This window comes from Lissotriton helveticus, chromosome 2_2 (assembly GCF_964261635.1).
Source record: "Lissotriton helveticus chromosome 2_2, aLisHel1.1, whole genome shotgun sequence".
Lineage (NCBI taxonomy): Eukaryota > Metazoa > Chordata > Amphibia > Caudata > Salamandridae > Lissotriton > Lissotriton helveticus.
Window position 1 is genome coordinate 451066405 of NC_136060.1, and position 16246 is coordinate 451082650.

Genomic DNA, 16246 nt, shown 5'->3' on the forward strand with positions numbered 1-16246 from the left:
CACCCAGGCCCTCATCAGCAGCAGAATCGAACAACGGTAACTCACTCAACGCAGGAGCACTGATCAAGCTCATCAAATGACAACAATGCATTCAAAACGCCAAGGCAGGACTGATCCTCGTCGTACCACGCCACGGCCACATGACCCCCCACCTGAGAAACCTGCACTGGCTCCCCGTATACAAGAGGATATCCTTCAAGCTCCTCACCCATGCACACAAGGCACTCCACAAGACCGGCCCTGCCTACCTCAACAGACGGCTCTCCTTCTACATCCCCAACCTCCAACTCCGCTCCGCCGACCTCTCACTCACCACCGTCCCGCGTAGCCGAAGAACAACCACCAGTGGGAGATCCTTCTCCCACCTCGCCGCCAAGACATGGAACACCCTCCCACTGAGCCTACGACAGACCCAAGACATGTTGACCTTCAGGAGGATACTCAAGACCTGGCTGTTCGATCAGTAGCGCCCACCCTCCCAGCGCCTTGAGACCCTCGCAGGTATGTAGTGCGTTTTACAAATGATTGATTGATTGATTGGGTGTGCTGTTGTGTTTGTGCTGTGCTGATTTGTGTTGTATGGCTTGGTGTTGTGTCACTCATGTCTGTGTGTGACTGGTATGCCTGGTGTGCACACACTGCTTGTTGTGCATTCAGCGCTGTGTGTATGTGGCCTTGACATTGCCTGATGTGCATCCCCTGATGTCCTGCAGTGTTTGTTCTTTTTTTTTGCCTGTGCATCTGTATTTGGTTTGATGTGGCTGTGTTGTACTGAGATGGGGTATATCTTGTGTGATTTGTGGTATGTTGTGTGTGCTTTGTTCCTGAATGATGAGATTGTGCACTCCTGTTGTGCCTGTGCTCCCATTGCCTTGCCACTGGTTGGCTGACAGGGTATGTCTGTTTTTGTTGCGGTTCTGTGTGTTTTTCATTTGGGTTATGTGTTTGTGGGATGTGTTAATTTAGACATTTGCTGTGGCATCCCTGTATGTGATGTTTGTGGCTACACCCAGGGTGTGTATGGACTGGCAGGTATTGGCAGACTTTGGTGTGTGTATCTTATGTTTCTAAATTTTTGGGTGATTTTTAGGTTCTTTATTTGAGAAATCTAAAATAACCTGTACTTAACCCTCGGGCAGTCAGGCTTAAACCAGGAGCAATGAGTAAAGTATTTGGGAAACACTTCAAACAGTAATACAATGTGAACTCGCCGCAAAAGGAGTTCACAACAAAGTTAGAAAAATTGAGTAATTTAAAGAAATATAATACCAAAATGACAAAATCCAATCAGTAGAACCGGAGAAGTCCAATTTGAAAGATATCAGTAAAAATATCACCAACAAATGTGGACATCTATATGTGCTGGACCGGGACAAACTCACTTATTCAGTCTGGCTACAAAGACCCAGTTACGCCTGTTGAACAGAGGAATTTAAATCCTGGCTGGCAGAGTGATGAGATAATCTGCGTAGAAGATGAGTTGCGCAGCTGAAACGATGCATCAGTTCTGAGATGAGGCGAGTATGCATCGTGAGGTACTGCTGCATTGTTGTTGAAGATCACATCTAAGAGGAATGCTGATGCAAAGTCCTAAGTCATGGATGTGTTGTGAAGTCGGGGTGATGCATCAGTTTCGAGGAGCTGCAAGTCTGCAATCCAGAGTCTTTAATTGAGGATACCATTGATGAGGGAGGCAAGGACCTGAGCCCAGGATGCGGGCTGCAATGTGGGTCTTCAAGTATTTCCAATCCATGCAAGAGCAGCCATGCATCGGTTCTGCTCAGGGTTGCACTGCACATCATAGGGGATGTGTTGGTTCCACGGGACCCACAGAGGTGGGGAGAGGACCGTAGGCCCACGTTCAAGGTTCCAGGGCTAGTGTGACACTATTTGGCAGAGTAGACTCACAGATGGCAGAGTACAGAAGCAATGATGTTGGATCTTTCTGTACCTGAGGCTGAAGTCAGAAGGCCATCCAACTAGCCCTTGGAGACACTCTGGGCTCCTGGGTTCAGGCAATGCAGGTCAAATACTTTTAGCCTAGTCAAGATGGCAGGAAGTCAGCACAGCAAGGCAACAGTCCAGCAAGGCAGTAGTACAGAAGGGCAGTTGTCCAGCAGAGTGGCAGTCCAGCAGCACAGCAGTCCTTCTTCCCGAAAGAGCATCTACAGGTCAAGAAGTGTACTAAAGTGATGGTGTCTGAGGTCTAGCATGTATTACCATATGTGGCTTAGAAGCAGGGTAAAAGCTTCCAGAGGTTTCTCCTTTGAATTTCACAGACACCCTACCTTCCCTGTCCTGGCTCCAGACTAACCACAGGGGTTATGCAACCCTTTGTGTAGAGGCAGAGCACAGTCTATTCATGTGTAAGTGGGGCATTGCCCAGCTCTTTAATCCTATCCTGCCAGTGATGGCCCATCCATGCATACCTAAGCTATCTATTGTGTGTTGCTGTCTAGGAGGAATACCCAAAGTTCAACTGTCAGCTACACCCAGTCATGTGACCCAGGTTCAGGCTAGAGGCACTAAATGGCTAAGGCAGAAAAATGCCATCTTTCTAAATGACTATTTCAAAACTGAAATTTAAATTCCAACTAGACCGTACGTTTTTCGATACAATACGAAAGACACAAACCTGAACTGATTACCTGCTCCCATGTGGAGATTACAGTTTATTAAATGTAATATGGTAACTCCAATGTTAGTCTATTGGAGATGTAGGTCTTGCAGTAGAAAAAAACGTATTTAAGAGTTTTTCACTACCAGCACATGTAAAACCCAAAAGTACATGTCCTTCCTTTTAATTACACTTCACACTGTCCTCTGGACTTTCCATGGCCTACCCTAAGGCTGACCTATATGTATAAAAAAGGAAGGTTTGAGCCTAGCAAAAGGTTTACTCTGTCAGATCAAATTGGTAGTTGAAAACTGCACACAAACAGGCTGCAGTGGCTGGCCTGAGACATGTTTAAAGGGATGTTTAAGTAGGTAGCACAATCAGTGCTGCAGGGTCACTAGTAGCATTTAATTTACCGGCCCTGTACTAGGGACTCGTAAGTAAATTAAATATGCCAATTGGGTGTAAGCCAATTGCTCCAAGAGAGAACACAAGCACTTTAGCACTGATTAGGAGTGGTAATGTGCAGAGTCCTAAAGCCAGCAAAAATTATTTCAGCAAAAAGGGGTGGGTAAAGGCAAACTTTTGGTGGGGGGGTGGCCCTTCAAGAGGGCCAATATTTATATTTTACCTGTATTGATTTATTTTTCATGCTATTATCTATAGAACCTTATACTTTTTGACAGGGTATTTCCGTGCTGAGATAGCTTTATCATGAAGGTGATCAAAGCAAACAATAATGAAACCAGTTGTCCTTTGTTAACTGGCCTGTGGGGCAAAAGCTCAACAAGCCAGTTTCTCCCATTGGTGACAGGTAGTCACAAGTGGACTTATTTATCTCTAACATTTACTGCATAACCTTGTCAGTAGAAGCAACATATACCAAAATCAATGTGGCAAGTGCCAGAAAATGAAGTTTGATTTTTCTACACCATCATGAAAATGAGATGGATATCCACATAATGAAAGTCATCCATTTAAGCAGGGGAGCATGGTCAGAAAGCTAACTGAAGATGCCAATAAGGTGAATAAATAGCAAAAGGCTCTACAAAAAGCAAGCACATCTGCTGCCAGGACATTTGAGCCTCTCATCGTTACTCTCCTCTGTTGTATACAAGTTATATCTATTACTGGTACCTGACACATTCAGCCCTCTTCCCCAAGCCCGGTACTGTTATAGGGATTACATTTTATTTCCATTTTAGTTTTCCTTTTAAATTTAGCATTGTAACAAGATGATGGTTTGAACTTATTTTTCACTAACAATAGAAAATGGCACGCTCACATATATAATAGTTAGACATTCTTGATCTGTAGTCCGCAGTGTGAGTTTCAGGAACAGATACTAAAACGCAATGTCATTGCTTTGTTTTTTCCTCAGATCAAGTAAAGCTGTTTTTCTGCATCTCATTCAGAATTAGATACGGCTGGTGTTTTATTATTTAAACAGTGCCCATTTTGAATTCAGGAGATAGGCACTTCACACTGGAGTTATTTGCAGACTCCATCACAGATTCTAAGAAGGAAGATAGATGCATTGGCAGAGATGTGTAGACTTTGAAACAAAGATGGAGTGCAATCTTTAATGCACTGAGGCATGATTCCTGAGACATTACAGTAAGGTATGGAGTTAGATAATTTCACCTCAGTCTGGCAGATGGATGCTCCCACCATGCTCTCGCTAGTGCAGGGGCATTAGTGATAGATATGGGTAATATTAGAAATAATCAACATGGTTGAAGTGTTCATATTTTTGATCTTACTAACAATGCTCTTCGAGTCCTCCTGAGGCGGAAGCCGGGAGCGGACATATTGATTTTTTTAAATTGTACCATTTAATCTGTTGTTTTTAACATTGTGTTTGGACTTAAAAATACCTACTTTGCACTTGATCCCGGGTCCCCGCACAACCGAGTCAACACTGCTGCGGCAGGTAATCCGAGCACCTTCACCCCTTTCCGCCACTTTGGCGAGCGCCGAGGCCACGCCCCCTCACTGAGGCCACACCCCTTCCTCTCCCCGACCTCCCATAAATCATGTGCCTTCACCGAACGCGCAGCGGACGAGCGCAGCCTAAGGCAAGCCCGTCTGCGCCCGTCCGAGACGGGCCGGGACCTGGGGCCACAGATTCTGTTCCTCCACTGGTCTACACCTCAGCCCAACTGCTTGCACATCCTCCTACCATCCCTCTTTCCCCTTCTCTACTGCACCGTTTAGATACTCTTGGTATATATGTCCCTCACCCCCCTGTTCTTTCTCAGCTACATCCAGTTCCACCTCCCCTACTTCTGATACTCTCCCTGCCACTCGCCTCTCCCCTGGTCCTTCGGCAGCCTCCGCTATTCTGCTCAACACCCGATCTGCTGCCAAAAATCAAACGGCACTTTTTAATCTTCTCAGCACTGAGTCCCCTGATTTCCTTTTTCTTACAGAAACTTGGTTCTCCGCCGATTCTGTTCCAGATCTCTTAGCCATCCTTCCTGACACCTACTACGCCCTCCGAGCAGACCGCCCGGGCGGCAAGGTTGGAGTGGGTGTAGCAATGGTAATCTGCTCCTCTTTGAAATTTCAACTTCTTACTCACCCTCTTATACCCAACGTAGATTATCTGGTGGCCCGTTCCCTTAATCTTCCCTCTCCTCTCACTGTCGTCCTTATGTATCGTCCCCCTCAAGCTATGCCGCTGTTCGTGTCCACCCTGCTGGATCTCTTGGCCACACTGGTGGTTAACAACTCTTCGTTGCTACTGCTCGGTGACTTCAACTTCTGGCCGGGCGACCCCAGGGAGGACTCATCGTCCAAAGACTTTTGTGCTACACTTCAGTGTCTCAATTTCTCATCTCACGTTTTGGCCCCCACTCACATCCAGGGTCATATTTTGGACTAAATTTGGTCTTTACACTGTAATGTTTCATCTACCTCTATTCTCCCCTGTGTCTGGTCGGACCACTCTCTGATCTCATTTTCCATCTACTTGGGCCCAGCTGAGAAAGTCCCTCCACCTAAAAACATTCTGGCTCGCAGTTGGAACCAGACCGACCTTAACCCTCTTTTGCTTTCCTTGGCCTCTTCCGCTCCTGACCTGACTGACCTGCCCTTGGAAAGTCAGGCAGATGCCATCAGCACCTGGCTCTCCTCCTCATGTGACCAGGTTGCCCCGCTTAAGAAGGTCAAATCCCTCCGCCCCTACGATGCGCATAAATGGTTTACTAGCGAGCTTAAAGCTCTTAAACTAGATCTCAAGCGCTCGGAACGCCATTGGAGACGGAATTATTGCCCCACTCTCCGTCTCAAATATAAAGCTCTTCTCAATGACTACAAAAGAGCTATTCTAGCGGCCAAAACAAAATACTTTACCGAGAGAGTGGCACTCTCTGCTAATAAATCCTGAGAAATCTTCTCATTAGTTCATAATCTCGCCACTTCCGATCGCACCTGTACATCTCTTGTTCCATCTCAAATCCTCTGCTCTTCTCTGAATAATTATTTCATTGATAAGATCACTAATATTAAGGCCGATATTCCCATTGTACCTTATCCTGAACTCTCTGTTTCCTCTCCTCTGCCCCCTTCTTCTTTGTACCATTTACAACCCATCTCTTCTGATCTTTTCCTTGACTTGCTTGTTAAGGTTAAGTCTGGTTCTCCGGCAGACTGTGCTCCTGCACGGATTCTCAGAACACTCTTCACTTGTTGTCCCGTCCCTCCTCTCACCTTCCTTAACTTCTCTTTGGCTTTGGGTTCTGTCCCTTATTCATTCAAATCTGCTATAGTTCTCCCAATTCTTAAAAAACCCGGCCTAGATCCTTCTCTTTCTTCTAACTTCAGGCCTATCTCCTTGCTCCCTTACTTGGGGAAGATCCTTGAAAGCCATGTTACATCTTGCCTATCCACCTACATCGAGGAGAATCATCTTCTGGCCTCACATCAGGCGGGTTTTCGCCCAGGCCACTCCACTGAGGGAGTGGTTCTTGCGGTCCTGGACGAACTCAAGGGGAAAGCTGACAGCAACCTCCCCCAAGCTCTGGTCCTCCTCGATTTGTCCGCTGCGTTTGACACGGTCGATCATGCCATCCTCCTCGATCGTGTCAGCGCAGCGGGCATTCAGGGTGCTGCCTTTTCTTGGATCGCGTCCTTTCTTCAAGGCAGGTCGCAAGCGGTTCACCTCTCTGGTTTTTCTGCTCCCCCTCGTCCGGTTACCTGTGGGGTCCCCCAAGGCTCCTCCCTTTCCCCTCTTCTCTTTAATCTTTATATCCGTCCTCTTATCTCTTCTCTTCTTGAGCTGGGGGTCTCTGTGTATAATTACGCAGATGACCTCCAGCTCGTCTTTGATCTTTCATCCCCTTCTGACTCCCTTCCCAGGTTCTCTACCACCTTAGTCTTTATTTCTCAGTGGATGAGCTTCAATCATTTGAAGCTCAATCCGGACAAGACAGAGCTTGTCCTCACGGGTGGTCCCTCTAATCCCTGGTCCCCGGCACACTGGCCCCTCTCCTTTGGTCCCCCTCCTTCACCGGTTTCCTCTGTTCGTACCCTGGGTATCAAGGTCAGCCATGATCTGTCCATGCAAGCCCAAATCAGTTCCGTCGTGTTGTTTTTTGTCTCTCCGTATAATTCGTAAGATCTCCCGTTTTTTTTCTGTAGATGCCCTTAAAACTATCGTCATGGCTCTTATTATCTCCCGCCTGGATTACGGGAATGGCCTGTATGTAGGCGTTCCCGCTTATGAAATCCGCCGCCTCCAGGCCATTCAAAACCAAGCAGCTCGCCTTATCCTCCGCCTACCTAAATCTTTTCACATTACGCCTGCACTTAAGTCCCTACACTGGCTCCCTGTTCATTTCAGATCTTATTTCAAGCTAGCCTGCCTGGCGTTTCAGGCACACGCTCGTTCCGCCCCTTCTTTCATCAATTCTCTCATCACTTCTCACGCCCCCAGCCGCACTCTCCGCTCCTCATCACTCTCTCTTCTCCACGTCCCCCGTTTCCGTAAATCACGCACTGGTGGCACCCGTTTCTCGGTTTTGGCCCCCCGGTTCTGGAACAGTCTCCCCCTCTCCATACGTTCCATCCCTATCTATACCCACTTTCGTAGGGCCCTCAAAACCTTTTTGTTCTCTCAGGCATTCCCCAACTAGTCCCCTTGGGTCCCCTCTGTGAGCTTGGATGAGTTCTCAGCGCCAGGAAGCCGCTTGGCCGCAGTGCGCTTTATTAAGTTTCTTTTTCATTTCATTTCATTATTACACTTATGTGTCTCATCTGACTAGTGAAGCAGTTCATGTTTTTTATTCAAGGACTAGTGTTTTGAATAACTATTTGCAAATTTATTATTGTCTCTTCTCTTTGTGAAACCTTGGGCATGCCAAAGCGTGAAACAAAAGGTTAATGATCTGTTTCAAAGAACTCCTTGGGAATACGAGTGGTCATGATTGAGTCCTACTACATTTGTAGGAACAAAGTCACAGTACCTCCAAAGCCAAGGAGGGACAGCCAACTGGCATTTCACATCCATGTTATTCTGTATGATAACTGACAATTGTCCTATTGCTCAAACACTACAGGAGGTGATTTCAATGCCCCATGGCAAACCTTTTAGTGCTTCCCTACTTAACTGTTCACTGTAGGTGAAGAGCTACATGATGTAAGAGTATTTCACACATTGCGAACAGAGTTTCAGATTTCAGAGGTCTATATATTGCAAAGGCAACCAGAATCCTAGTGACACGCATTCTTTGTTGTTCCTAGAACATAAGGATTCTTATACTACTGTGATTTCACCGAAGTGCTGAGCACCTCAATTGTATAATTTAACTGTCAGGGGTTAGTAAGGTTGGACAGTAAAAGCTTTTTCTTTTTGTGGTGACATGTGGTATCAACTCAAATACAGCTAAGATAAAGACAACATGTAGCATGTATGTTTTCTACTCAGTGTTCTTTTTGTAAAAATAAATATTTCTTTTTTTCCTGCTACCTTAAATTGCCTAGTAATGTTGGTCTTTTTATTGTTCATTTTAGTTTTACACAAATATATTACTGTGAATAGACATAATATTGTCTGACATAAAATGATACTGGATGCTGTGCTTAGCACACACATCATTTTAATGCATGCAGGTCAAAAGTAGCTTCTACAGTTGCTTTTCAACTACTTCCCCCAACTATACATAACAACAGAACTAATGTGATACATGAATTATCATATTGTTGAAATTGCTTCGAAAGTCCATTTAAATAATCCTTTCGATCTCAAGCATTGTATGTAACTCTTTCCAACATGTCAATTTAAAACGCTCTTTAGTCCAGTCATCTAAGCTAGGAAAAGCCTACTGCTTCCATTTGAGAATAATTCATGTTTGGGCGATCATAGCAGCTTTTGGAATCCACAACATTGTGAGGGGTCTATTTTCTAATCAACACAGGAACATCAAGCTTAACAGAGATGCCAATCATCCCCAAGTTTATTCTATCCATTTGCATCTTACAAAAAACTACACTCTTGTACATTCCATTAACATGTGTAAGTCCCAATACCATTCCCATACTTCCAATAGTCACCAACTTTCCAACTCAGGTAAATCCAATCTCCCCATTCATCAATGTCCGCATGGCTTGTAGTAGAGTTTTTGTCATGTACACCTTCCAGATTTTTCCTGGTGCCGGATTATCCGACCTGATTTAACTAGTCAGTAATTCCAGCTAGTAAATTTGCATTAAGCTTTGGCAGCACCAGCAGTCAAGCCTTGTTCCCTGGTCTCTGACATCCTTTCTCTGCCAGAATTATCCTTTCCCTTCCCTCTTCTACCCTCTGTAGCCCCTTTCTTCCACCCCGCCTCACACAGTAAACCCCCGAGACATTAGTATTCATTAATCTCCCCAAAATAGGAAATATCAAGCAGAATTCTGCACAGTAATTCCTTGTCTACACAATTATGAAATATTCCAAGAGATTTAACTCGTATTAGAACATTGGAATATTGAGAGTTCTCTTGAAGACAATGGAGTGCTCTGAGCTTCTAATGGCTGAGGGAAGTCAGGAGCATCAGCATTTCAATGTTTGTTCATTGTTTTTGCTGTGAACAAAGGCCTCACAGAGCCTGAGGGGATTTCTAACCGCTCGGGCCCCGTGAAGCCTTTGTTTTACAAAATAGAACATTCTGCCATCTAGGGGTACAGTGTTTCTAATAGTCTTAGAGCTCTCCATAGCAGGCTCTCACGGAAATTAAAGGCCTGCTCCCTTATTAAAGGACTTTGCCTTTTGCTCGGTCCTTTAAAGCTGGAGCCGGCCTTTAATGAGCAGTAGAGTCCTCTAAGGCTATATTAGAACATTAGAATGCTGAGAGCTCCTTTGAATACAATGGAGCAGAACCAGGCTCATAATGGCTGCTATAAGACGGGACCTCCAACATTCCAATATTTGTCTTCATGTTTCTTTATTTTTAATTTAGAACATTCTATCGTCAGTGTGTGGAATATTCTGATTGGCTAGACCCAACCTAAACAGAAAGTTGCGGCTGCAATTTAATGGACCAGGAATGGTTCCCTGAGCTTAAAATATATTTGCGGAAGCTAACATAAGGGGTCAGGGTGGAGGTATTCTGACCCCATGTTTGAGAAATGGAAATATTAGTGACACAATTTATGTGTCCAATATTGATCTTAATACTCTAGCAACAATGCCGCGATCGCCAGCGCACCACCTCGCATAGCGTTGTGGGGACATCATGAATATTGGCGAAAATATGCAAAATATATATATATATGTGTACACACTCGTCGGTCACTGTCACAAACTCACTCAGACACTAATACACCCGTTCATATACCCATTCACACACTTACACATTTAGTCACATACCCACTCAGATACTCATGCACCCACGCACATACCCATTCAGGTACTCATGCACCCACTTACAGACTCACTTGGAGAGTGATGTACCCATGTGCAGACCCCCTCAGAGACTTATGAACCTACTTAGAGACCAACTCATAGACTCATGCGTACAATCCGATACCCACTTACAGACTTTTGCACCTACTCAAAGTCCCACGCGGGCATCATGCACCCACTAACAGACCAACTCCGATACTGATGCACTCACTGGATGTGATGGAGTGAACTGGCAGAGTGTGGAGATGAAACTTACCTCGCTGGACAACTCTGTTTAAGAATGCTGGTATTTTTGTTGGCGCCTTTTTAATGACGTTTCACCCATTTTAGACGAAATCCGTTTTAACTTTGTTTATCTGTACTTGCACTTGGCAGTTGTCCTGGTAGCACCGCAGTGTAATCGCACTGCCTAAACTGACCTGCGGTGCCCGTATGTAAGAGTGGGCCCGCCTCCTTAAGGTCAGCGTTTCAGCCCCTGGCTCACGTGGGGCATAAAAGCACAAGATGATGCGACTGCGCAGCATGTAATGGAGTGTACTGGCAGAGGGTGGTGGTGAAACTTACCTCGCTGGACAACTACATTTTAGAATGCTAGTATTTCTGTTGGTTCCTTTTCAATTACTTTTTACCTGTTTTAGACGAACTCTGTTTTAAATGTGTTTATCTGTACTTGCCCTTAGTAAGATTTTACTGCTGTAGGTGTAATGTTATTTGCTGTATTATATATCTGGATGCAGAGACAGAAAGAAGCAGCAAAACACCAGCCGCGCGTCACACTAGCCAAGCAAATATTCCAAACGTATGTGTTACCTAAAAGAAATGCATCAAGTCCAAAAACACGACGTGTAAACCATGATGGTGCTCAGACCTGTCCAGGCGGCCAGTCGGTCAGGGGGCACAGGAGCTAAATTATTGGCCATGATGGAGAATTATTAGCAAGCAGCCCCGGACGGCTGACTCGAGTCCACTGGGCAAGCGAGAGTGGACTGCTACATCAGGCAGTCAGGAGACAGCGGTGAGAGGGCCGGTCGTCACCAGTGGAGAGTCACTGTGCCGAGGGGATGAAAAAGAACTACATAATGAACACAGTAGGTATAACCACCAGTCACTGTATTTATTAACAGTCACAATCAAATTGATTTAATGTTGGGAAAGAGCGTGATATTCCTTCTTTGGAAGTTCCTGGCCGCCTATTGAACATCTTAAGCAAAGCCGTAAGCCATACACAGGGTATGGTAGTACGCCCGACTTGTTATCAGTGATCTAAACTTTAAAACACGAGTTGGTGAATTACCTGGTGTGTATTCTAGCAGCAAATGTTAACGTTTGTTTCACCGAATACATCCCCCTTTAACAGAATTACTGAATAACGTGATTCACAGTAGGAACTGAGCTACAATTAGCAACTAACTGGTGGGCAAATTAAAAAAATCATTTTTCTTATTGTAGTGCTCGCTGCAGGCACAGAGAGAGTGTCAGATTGGTGTCACAGCATACACTCGGGCCTCAATGGCAATGTACTGTGCTTATGCTTACTGGACTTCACAGTTTTTTAGCGTCTGTGACTCCGACTATGCAGGATGTTTTTCATTGTACTAGCCTTACACTAGAGGGCATTGCTGCTGCTTGGGCGGGCGGCTGGGCCCCCATTAAACAGCTTGCAATAGGCCCTGTAAGAAGCAAAAACTGCAGTGAGCCAGAGTGAGAAACTCCTAAGGAGAACTGCCTGTGGCTCTCCATGCACTGTGACACATCCTTAAATTGCAGCCTCCCCGGCTGAAGCACTAAAACACGTTGTAGCTCAAGACTCAAAACAAAGCTGCTCTCAGGCACTGGTGGAAAGCAGCAGTCAGGTAACTCACCCTAGGGTTGATACCTTCTCCAGTGAAAATGTTGCAATTAGTTGTTATTCAAAGAGTCTGCAATGCCTGGACCTGATACTAAACAGGGCAGAAAACAAAATTTAATTTTTTCATTTGTAACGTGCCATTTCTGTATATATTTACTTCAAGTGTTAGTGACTCATAGATTATCTCCAGAACATTTTTAAAACTGTTTTCTATTCATATTTGTTCTTTGTAGTATGTACAGATAAAATTAAAAAATTCAAGCTTTAAGTGATTTTGCTTATTTTTGTACTGTCCGCAACATCAAAATATCTGCCCTGTGTTCATTTGATTTCAGCAGGATGTGCTTAGCTGTATTACGGTTCAATAAAGTACAAAGCTCGGTGTGGGAGGATAACATGGACTGGTCCATGTTCCGAGAGAAGACCGTCTATGTAGCTAGGGGCAGACCCAGGGCGTGGACGAAGATTTGGGGTCAGTGGAACGAATATCGTGGAGACATTTGTACCCCTCCCTTGGTTGACACTCCCGATGTTACCCTATTTCCCTAGGCTGGCGTTCCCGAAATTTTCATACTGTTCTAGGATTTTCCTGTCCTCCCCGCTGTCCCCCCCCCCCCAGCCTTGCCGAGTCCCATTGATTGTGCTTTCGTCTTCCTGATTAGTGGCTTTCCCCTCCGCCTTCTGGGCTGACCTTGATTAATGTGCATTCGCCTTGTTTAGAGTTTGTTGTTGTTTTTTATGTTTAATATAGAAAATCGCTATGTCCTGTCCTATGTTTTGAGCAATACATGGTATCTGCTTTGTGCCTGGCCACGGAAGTGATCGTTTGCTTCTTATGTTGTGCGTTGCTATTAGCGGCCAGCCCGTGTGGTGGTAGGCCCATCTTTGTAATTTTTATTTTTTGATTGCTCAATAAAAGTTTTTAACCCAAAAAATAAAAAAAATTAAAAAAAAAAGTACAAAGGCATGGGAGGTATGAGATGTTTCAGGATGATTTCTTTAATTTTATATCTTCTGGGCACACAAATCATATCAGTATCTTAACTTTCCATTTCAGGGGTTTTGAAGCAGTTTCAAGATATTGTACGTCTTATTTATCGAGAGGGTATAATTTCCAATATTCATCTCTTTCAATGCACTTCATCGCTTGGTTTCACTCTCGAGAAAATGCCACACTAACTGTCAAACAGCTGGCACTTGTGTCACTCTTAACCGCATGCGCGCTAGCGGTTTTCCCGCTGCGCGCTGCGATTTTGAAAATCGCGCGTTACATGACGAGCTCAGCTCGTCATCCGCGTAGCGCACGTCACGCTCATGACGAGCTGAGCTCGTCATGAGCGTCGAAGAGGTTAAGTACACAGAAACCATGAAAATGGGAGCTATGATATCTAAAATATTGCCAGCTAATAGAGAATGTTTTTTGGTTGTCGCCTCTGCTAGAGGTGAGATTTAAAAGCTCTTGCATCCCATACCTGCACCACTTGCGTTTCCACCTTCTATGTCTTTGCTGTTATCTTACAGAGCACATTTTCCTTCACTCACACTACCATTTTCACTGCTTGATTTTACTTGTGAGAAATTATCACTCGTGTCCGTTGAATACAGCTCTGCAAAGTTCCAAGTATTGCGCGTTATACTAACGCATTTAAAGAAAGGTTTCCGCATTACTGCAATGCCCGATATTGTCGCGCAATGAATGTTACTTGGCTGGGCTGTCACAGCATATCCAAAGCATGTTAATTAGAGCCGAGTGTTGAGCTGCGTCTTGCGCTGTCTCGAAAAAATTATTGCACCGTCGTGGCCGATTAGTCATGACAGCATGATAATGGCCTAGTATCATCGAGGCCTCTCCACATCACGCCTAGGGCCGGACTGGGAACCACAACCGGCCCTGGCAAAGTGCTCGGCCCCACTCGGGGGGGGGGGGGAGGTTGGAGGTGCCGCCGAGCTCTTTGCCGGGCCGGTTTTCGGCCGATTTTGGTACAGGGCCGATTTTGCAGCTATGCTGTAACAAAAACGGCCCCAGGGGCCCAAAACCGCGCCCCACCCGTGCGGCGTACCGGGGGATTGCCCGGTGCCCACTATGGCCAGTCCGGCCCTGATCACGCCGCCAACCCGCATCCGAGGTACCAGCAATAAATGCCATAGGTGAGATGCCCTCGAGTTGGGGGAGCCTTTGCCACACATGCTGCGAATTGCAGATTTACTTTTCCCATTATAAATAGGTTACTCTTTACTCTGCGGTATTCTTTGTTCTAACTTTGTTCTGCAGTTGGGTGCCTTACAGTCTCTTGTTTTCCTGAGACTCAGAGCTGGTACCTGGTCGGGCTATCTTCAAAAAACTGGTAAGTGCATTACCATTTTGGTATTTGCGTATTATTTTGACTGTATATTGTATTATTTTCCTTTGGCAACAGCGAGACGACTAGGAAACAACTGTCATAACTTCTCTTCCACTGGGTTGATATACTTCCAAGACCAGTCCAGGCCAGAGAGGAGTTTATGTCTGCCGTTCGACAGATCGTGGTCGTGTCAACACTTTCTGTGCTCCTCTGATCCATCGATGGAGCACTCTCATTCTAGCCACAGTCCTGTTGTGTTAACATCCAACTCTGTGGCTTGCTTGCTACATTGACTCGAGTCAGCATCCTATCAACTGAGCTTGTGTTTCTGGGCGGAATAAGAAGCAACATTTAAAATGGTGCTACATGGCATGTACATGCAGGAACAAACAAATTAAGGGGCTTATTTACAAACCGCGGACGCTGCAGGTGCGTCACTTTTAATATGGGAAAAAGTGATGTCCCAGCAGCGCATGGGGCTTGTAAATAAGCCCCATAGTTCTAGAAGAAGTAAGCACAGGCTGACAACTGTCTCTTGCTTGACATGCTGTGTAGCTGGCACTTGGCACAGTCACCATTAGAGCCTAAGTGCAGGGATATGGTAGGTGAGAAAAGAGGTGGACATTAAGGTTGTTAACATGGTGGCCCTTGTATTGAAAAAGTATTTTTCATGTTGTGGAAATTAGTTTTCTGGTATCACAGTGGTGCTATATATTCCTGTATAATGTTGATTATGGCATCATGAAGGTTTGATGCCACTGCTCAAACTAGGATAGTAGCAGGTAATCACAAGGTATATGCCCTATAATTATCCCCAGCTCTTAGGTCATTGTCATGGCCACCACTGAAGCAACCCTTCCCTCTCAAGGGGGCGTTGCTTCAGGTCAGTGTGTAAGGAGAAGACACTGGAGCATTTCACACATCTGTACAGCCAGCATTTGTAACCTGCATATCTTTACCAACTCTACCCTGCCCCAGTCCTGGTCAGGTGTCATAGACATGCATAAAGCAAGCACTGCCTCAGGTTAGGCTGCATCTGTGGCAGGTGCATGAGAAAGGCAGCATCAGTCCTCAGAGGCCCGAAACCTTTGTTATGAAAAAAATTAGAGCCAGGTTTGGCTACACTAGCAGTGGGCCACTGAAAACCTCTTGCTGAAACTTGTACCATGGTTCATGGTCGGAGCCTCAACTGGGTGAGTGTACACTGGTAAGCTTGGAAGCATTGCCATGGAAAGTAGCACAGGAACAAAACACACCCTGCTATCACCCAGCAAATATAATAAAGAATCAAAGTAGCGGTTTGTATTTGGATTCCACAGAATAATTGGTTTCATGGCTAAATATTTTTCTGGTCCATTGCAGGAGTTCACTTTTTAGAATTTCTGGTTGCTGAAATGGGTGTAATTTCAGATACTTATATATTTCCCTCATCTTCATTGCCTGTTATAACTGAAAATGTTACATATACCAATCTGAAACCTTGGCAGCTATGTGAATGTCCATCATAATTCTCCTACACATAAATAATCATTGGCAGCAATGGAAAA